The sequence below is a fragment of the Haliaeetus albicilla genome, chromosome 7 (genome assembly GCF_947461875.1).
Source record: "Haliaeetus albicilla chromosome 7, bHalAlb1.1, whole genome shotgun sequence".
Taxonomy (NCBI): domain Eukaryota; kingdom Metazoa; phylum Chordata; class Aves; order Accipitriformes; family Accipitridae; genus Haliaeetus; species Haliaeetus albicilla.
In genome coordinates, this window is record NC_091489.1 from 30,552,594 (window position 1) to 30,560,386 (window position 7,793).

Sequence of the window (7,793 nt, forward strand, 5' to 3'; positions counted from 1 at the left end):
ATTTGTATTATTTTTTTATTAATTCTCCACTATCCTTCCAGTATAGACACAATAAGGCTGATATCAAAGTGCTTTTGTTAGTACAACTGGCTTTGTGTGATGAACCAGTAACAGCAATTCTTGCCAAGATGTTCTTTTACCAATATGACTCTACCAGCAGACTTTTTCATATGTATTATCCAGCCTCATACATGATCTGTCTCTACCTTTCTTTCTATGCTTAATTGGCCATCACCTTCTATATGCAGTTTCACATTATGCTATTCAAATGAAATACTGCTGTGATTCAGCAGTGATATCTACAGGTTTATAACATTTGCATTAACCTGACTTTTTTTGGTATGCTATCCTAATGTAAGTAAACTGTATAAAACTATTAAAACTGGTCTGATGTTAGAGTCTTGTTGGATTCTCGTAGTGTATTTCTGCATCTGAACAGGATTAGAGAGAAGTCTGAGTAGGTTTTTAGTCCCAAAGTGTGGCTGCTGCAGACAAAAGTGCCCACTGCCTTTAATGATCGCTGAATACTGTCCCTGGTCATAAGTGCCATTTATGGTAAATAGTGATGTCAAGTTCCAATTGAAAAAGTAATACCTTGAAAGGGAAAACTAAAATGGGATAAGGAACTACCTGAACACAAGAAGTTGTGCTCCAAATTCTGATGAAAGGCTAATGAGGATGCTGAAATTTTATTTCTTCAAAGAATTAGAAGATTGTCCCATTACAGAAAAGATTTTTGTAAGAGTTTCCTTCTGGAAGAAAAAGTAGATCAAGAATAGCTCTTTACAAAGTAGCAATGAGGGACATTAACAAGATTTATATCAGTAGTCACAGACAGTATTTGGAGGATGGGGTGGGGAAATCGTGTGTGGTTTGTTTTTAAAAAAAGGAAAAAACAGTATGCTTTTCAGAAACCACAGAAATATTTCAGTAGTCAGCTCATATATGAGAAAGAAAAGAACTAGAGGGAAAACAGAATTTGGGTTCCTTGGCTTAAGAAACAGCTTCTGCAGGATAAAACCTGAAGGTTTCTTATAGGTCAAATTCCAGCAATAATAAAACAAGGCATATAGCCACTTTCACTAGATCTGTATATATCCCCCGGCTATCAGTAGAGGCTATACTAACTTACAGTGAATGAAACCTGACACAGTCTTTCAGATGTGGGTAAGTTAAGTTAGGTCAGGCTAATGTGAAATACAGTGCGGCAAACATTTAGAAAAAAGTTTAGGTGATTGTGATGCCCATGGCACGCACACTAAATGAAACAATAGTTTGAGAGAATTTCAATAGATTTGTATGCACTTTAATCAGGAATGTAAGACTCTTTAAAGTATATAATGAAGGATGTCACCAAACGTGGGCAATGTTAGCACAAGATGGAACAATCATCCCTAAGAAAAAACAGCTTTCACTCTGTGCCTGTCATGCTTGTAAGGACAGATACAAGTCAACAACAATAGACTAGACCTCAGTTATTCTGTCTTAAAAAATTGCCTACCTAAAAAATTATATTTCACAACCATATGGTGGCTCAAAATAAGATCTCTTCAGCTTTAAGTCAGAGACTCGTGACAGTACTGAAAAGAAGATGCATAGTGGTTTTAAGCAGAAGAAAACAGTTCATAACAAAAGCAATCTTTACTTTTAAATACACTATTTTGATACACTGTTTTGCAAAATTAATAATTGCCAAAGAAATCCTGGACACTACTCCAAAAGAAACTCTTGCTCTGAAGTGAGGGCATTTCACATCATACGTTTAGCTGAGTGGTCAACAGCGAAGTCCTCTAGATCTGCAAACATTAACCACAAGCGCCTGGGCTAGAAGTCTTGTTTGCCGTGAGTGGCCAGGGCTATGAACCTCCACAGTGGCCCAGCTACAATGAGATGGGGAGCAGCTTCACTTGGGACTTAGAATTTAGTAGAGGGATGGTAACATTTCATAACACATTACTACATAGTAAACTCTGACCAACCCACCTCCTCAGAGAAAGCCCCCCAAAATAATTGTATTTGCATTACATTTGACAGATATTATGCTTGGAAAGAGTCTATCAGATTGCTTACTTATTGAGACACATGCTTTGGTTCCAGGTCTGCAAATTACAGAAATAGGTCAACTTGGGTGAAATAATTGTGGTGCGTAAATGTAAGCAAATACTTAGTCTGGAAAAGAGCAGGCTCCTCAAATGAGAACAATTCAAGAAGAAAAAAACCAAACAAACAAGCACAGATGCAAAACTATTAACATAACAAATGGAAGACGTTTACTACACAACTGTTCAACTGTTCTTTCTTTTGCTTTTTGTTTTCTGCAAAATGTAACAAATACTAAATATCATTAAATATGAGATTTCATAGGTAACATTGGAGTTCTCATACCTGTTATTACTAAATTCCTAGTGCTAATAAAGCAGACTCTTTAAATACTTATTGATGTGTCTTCTGCTAAACAGAGAATGGGCCATTACTCCTGTTTATTAAAAGTCAATACATACAGTGTACATTTTCTTGATGATCACACTATTTGCTGCTACCAATTATAACCTATTTTTCTTCAATCTAAGAAACCCAGATTCCTTCAGCTCATACAATATGTGAACATATTTGTGCCATCTCAAAAGTAGATAAGCTGAATTCTTAGATGTTTTATTTATGGGATTTCAGTCTTAACAAATGTTGCAAACACAGCTCTGTAGCGCTCACAGCAACATAACAAGACTGTTTAATTTATACTCTATATATTAAGAATAAAAGTAGAGAATTAAGTGACATTTTATCTCAGTTATTGCTAATGTGAATGATGTATGATATCTAGAAATACACATAGATGCATGTATACCTCAAAAATAAAAATGGTTTTGAAAGAAATGGTGCATAATTTCTTTTCTTCTCATATTCAGGACACACAATGAAATTCAAAGTTTAAGAAGCTAAGACAACCTCTCTGCAAGTTATCAGCCTGGCTTTAAGTAATTTTTTTCCCCATATGCTGTTTGCCTTGCGTAAAGCATGCTGACAGTGCAAGACAATGGAATTGCAAAGTGTTTCTAGAACAGATGTCTTGAAAACATTTAAAGCACAATCTTTAACAAAGTTTACCTTTCTTCTACTTTTACTTGTTATATCACGTCCACTCCAGATGTCCCTTGTAGTTAATTCAGTATTAATGAACAGTTTAATGACACCAAGATGAGGATCGTCACCATGGAAATTGTAGTAAAAGGTCATTTCTGCCTCTCATTTCACACATATGGTATAAAAAAATTTTCACGCATGCACCAAAAAACTGCAAGTTGCAAGTAAAGCATATGTATAGACGTAAATACCTCTTTGCCTGCAGACTAAGCAAGGAGGACTGCATTCCCCAATCTCATTTTCCTTACTATTGCTGTGAAAGAGGACATTGAATCAGTCAGTAAATAGAAGTGTTACACTTGACTTCTAGGTGCTCACATATTTGTCCTACAAACATGACCTGCTTTCCTAGTTCAGCATGTCAATCCCATACAGGGGTTAATTTTGAATTCATGCTTAAAGGGACTTCCATATGGTAAAATGTTTGAGCATTTCCTGAAACTTTTAATTGAGTGGTTTTTTTGAATGCAGGCCCAATTCATCTTTGTTTATTTAATTTGCATTTGGGAGTAGATTATGTATTTTACAGAAAGATTTTCAAAAAATAAGATTATAGATTCATGATATAAATAAGTGACACAGTGGGGGGAAATGTGCAGCCAGCACATCAAAATGAAGAAATAGTCATGGTTAGAGGAAAACCATGAGGAGTTGTTAAACTCGTAAACATTCCATGTATTTTAACTGTGAAATACACAGACTTTAGTTCTATATTGTGGTCAATAGTAATTTTCAGTGCTGTGGTACATGTCAGAGGGATTTGTGAGGCAAAGGAATTTTCTGACTTAGTGCTTTTAGAGCACTGAACCATCTACACCAAATATATTTTTACTGCCTACTCAGAAATCAATTAAATATTTATAGTTAGCAAAGTTTAGATTAATTACAAGCTAATTCTAATAAGCTACCTGTTTCACATAAGCTCCAGCTAAGTTGAGCAACAATGACATTTTGTCTCCTCAGGAAGTATTATGCATTCTTTTAAGGGCAAATTACAGAGAAGTGCAAAAACCAGAGGGCACTTTGAACAACACAACAAGTTACCTCAGTTTTCATACAGGTCGTTCCATTTCTAAGTGCTTTGTCAGCTACACCGGGTCCAGGAGAGTCTGATTTGCTTTACTGGCAAAAATTAATTTGAAAATAAATAGATTTCCTATATTTCAGGAAACTGAGGTCCAAAGCAACAATTGTGTTGGTTTAGGAATTGCATTTCTACTTTTCTTAAACTCCTAGTTCTTCAAGTAACAAGCAGCATCTGTAAAACTCAGTCTTGAAACCTCTGCTAGAGCCAGGCTAATTTGCAAGAGGCTTTGGAATTAGCTAAATCTATCTAAAATAATCTGTTACATTTAAACTGAGTCCCATCTGGAGTTGAATCTGTTGAAGGATGTGGAAGTGCAAAAAGATGGGCTTCTACAAGTAGATCAGCAGCAAAAAGTAGTCTAGGGAAAACATGGCCCTGCTGCTGAATGGGACAGAGGACCTGATGAGAAAGGACACAGAAAAGACCAACGTACTCAATTCCTCTGTCACTTCAGTCTTTCCCGTTACAACCGACCTTCAGTAAAGAAAACTGCCACACTCTTCTCAGTGGTATCTAGACAGGACAAGAGGCATATTAAAATACAGGAAACTCTGGCTGAATGTAAGAAAATGCTTATTTATGTGAAGATGTTTGAACACTAGAACAGGTTGCCTGGAGAGGTTGTGGAGGCTCCATCCTTGGAGATATGAAAAACCTGATGGGATGGGGTCCTGGGCAACCTGCTCTGGGTGACTGTGCCTGAGAAGGGGTATTGGAGTGGGTGGTCTCTAGAGGTCCCACCCAACCTCATCCATTCTGTGATTCTATGATAAAATTAAGCAAAGCCAATTGCCTCTATTACAAAAGACAAAAGCCAGAATCACAGTATTTTTCCCTTACTGTAATGTAATCTATACTGAAGTACCCAAAAAGAATAATCCACTCTTACTTAAGTTAACTGCTGGATTTTTCCAAGTAGTGCATTGCCAGTGCAATTCTTCTGATTATTTCAAGTTGATGTTGTCTGTTTGGTTGTTTCTACTTTACTGTCATGTGCTGAGATTGTAGATTCTTTCTAAGTTCAGCAAAGACTCCTATTTTGTGTCTACAAGGAGATTCAATGAACATGTCATTTTCTGAATGGTAACTACAGATAGCAGATAGAATGATATTACTTCCACTGTGATTGACAGTCCTTTTTAAATACATTGAAAAGTCTGTTTCTGTTAACCGTTTATTACTAGAGCTGTTTCAGTAAGATATTAGATAGGGAAGACGAAAATGCCTCTTACCTATTATTTGTGCTGTAATTTATTTGGATGGCTCTGTTTGCCTGCAGAACAACCTGGCAGACTGCAGCAAACCTCATTATGGTAAGGATTACTACCAGGCAAGTGAAGGGACAGTCCCCTGCTAGTGATGATAAAGGCATATGAATCATAAAAGCAGATAGCTCAACCATCTATTAATCACGAAGCAAAGCAGAATACTGCCCATCATTCTACAGAATGGATGGTATCTTTCATTAGCAGTAGTGTTTTCCCAAGGTCTTAAAAACCTTTTTATAAGCTCTAAAAAAAAAAAAAACAACCAAACTTGTCAAATACATATTTTTCTCTAGTTTGAAAAAGTGATGACAAAAAAGGGGTATGACAAAGATCTGCAAAATCATGAGTGGTACAGAGAGGTTGGATAGAGACCAAGTATTCATTGCCTCTTCCAAAACAAAAACTGTGGGGGATCAAATTAAGCTATTATGAGCTACGCTGGAAACAAATTAAAGTTTTCTTCATGTAGCAGAGAGTAGATTTAAGGAACTACTTGCCAAAAGGTATGGTAAGTGCCAAAAGCTTACAGGAGCACTAGGAGAGTCTGGACAACTGCATAGAACATAAAACCACTGAGGGTTATTAAATACTCACACACCATATCCAAGTCAAGAACTCTCTGAGCTACTCAGTTGATGGAAGCTAGAAAATATCCTGTGTACTTACCCTGGTTTTAATCTTTCAGAAACATTCTCATTTGGTCACTTTTCCTTTGAGTCTCCTCTTAAGGACAAGCAGAAGTCTGCTCCCAAGGCTGAAGCGTCCTCCCTAAGCAATGCAGGAAGAAACAAATAATTAGAGAAAACAGGAAACAGAAAAGGTGGAAGGAAAATCAAAAAGTAAGAAAAAAAAAGTAAAAAACAGGGAACTGGAAGAGATTCAGACCACCCTTGACAGTACTCATTGCTCTCCTCAAGTATACATGAGCTGATGAACACTGGACAGTGGTCTGGGACCACACGGTCTGTGGTCTGAACTGTATGGCATTGTCAAACATCAAACATAGTAAAAACTGTACAGTAAATGTGATGATAACATGTATTGTTTTGCAATATTATTGCAATAAGAAAATGTTACTTTATGCCATTATATTAAAGTGATTGCCCAAATTATAAATAATGCTATAAATTTGTATCATATGAATGCATTACTATTACAAGTTAAATAGTTCTATAAAATAAGACATTAAATGTCAAAGACATTATGTATTGAAAGAAAGCTTTTAAAAACCAGTGACATTCAATTAGAATGCAGCTTAGCTAAAAACAAGGTAAGCACAGCAATACCTGAATAAAATATTACATTTAGCTGCAATAGATTTTGTAAGTACTAATCTTTGATATAAGCATCTCCTTAAAGTAGTTGTAGGTTCTAACATAACAAAAACAAAGAAAGAAATACGCAAGATAATGTTAACTTTTAATCCTTAAAAACACACATAAAAATAGCTGAAAATCTCATTTAGAACTTGAAGATGAGAGAAGGTAGATTAAGAAGGAAGTGTCTTCTTCATAATAAGGCAGCAATTTGTACTTCTCTAGCAGCCATTCACAGCACAAACGTCTACTAAACAATTCAAGAAATAACTTGTAGTGGCATACCCTCACTCATCTTTATTATGGAAAAGTAAGCATCCAACATGCTCAAAAAGAATACAAGACGCATGCATTGAAAGATTTCAGTACCTAAGGCACCTTCCTGTAAATATCTGCCGTCTGATGCACAGCACTCTCCACAGAGAGAGCGCTCGTGGCTGTAGTACCCTACAAGAAGAAGAATACTCCCCCACTTACACTTTTGCAGTACTGTTGCCTAATGTCCCCTGTAATAACAACACTGAGCAATTTTATTTTAGCTAGTGATGAACATTTAAAACTACCAGTTTCAGGGCATGTATTTTTCCTTTTTAAGAAAGTACTTCCCCATTTATTCCCCAGAACAGCCCAACTGACTACCAAGGTGCAAAGCAATTGTGTAGGACACACACGGATTCACATGCACACATGTGTACGTACTCTGTCCCTCTTCTTTCTCCTCAAAGGAAAGCTCTGTGGGGCTGGTAGAAACAAGGTCTCCAAAACCACATACTTTCTACCCAGAAGTCAGGCTTCAGAACAATACATTTCCAACCAGAGGACTTACTGGTGATCACTTTAGGTAGACTGGAAGAAAATGTTTTTTTCTCTTCTGCTTAATCCTCAAGCAGAATTTCCTTAACACCAAAGACAACTATCTTATAGTTCCACATAAAGTTTAAGTTGGTAGCGCATTGGTGCCAAAAGAAAGAATCATCTCTA

The 7,793-nt window shown here is 36.4% G+C and overlaps 1 long non-coding RNA gene across 1 annotated transcript; it reads right to left on the reverse strand.

Moving 5' to 3' along the window:
* Positions 1 to 4,136: 4,136 nt before the first annotated feature.
* Positions 4,137 to 6,379, reverse strand: LOC138685867 (uncharacterized). The gene is made up of 3 exons (XR_011325249.1): positions 5,461 to 6,379; positions 5,118 to 5,273; positions 4,137 to 4,263 (listed from the first exon to the last, which is right to left on the reverse strand). It is a non-coding gene; the product is annotated as an uncharacterized lncRNA (long non-coding RNA).
* Between the last annotated feature and the right edge of the window lie 1,414 nt (positions 6,380 to 7,793).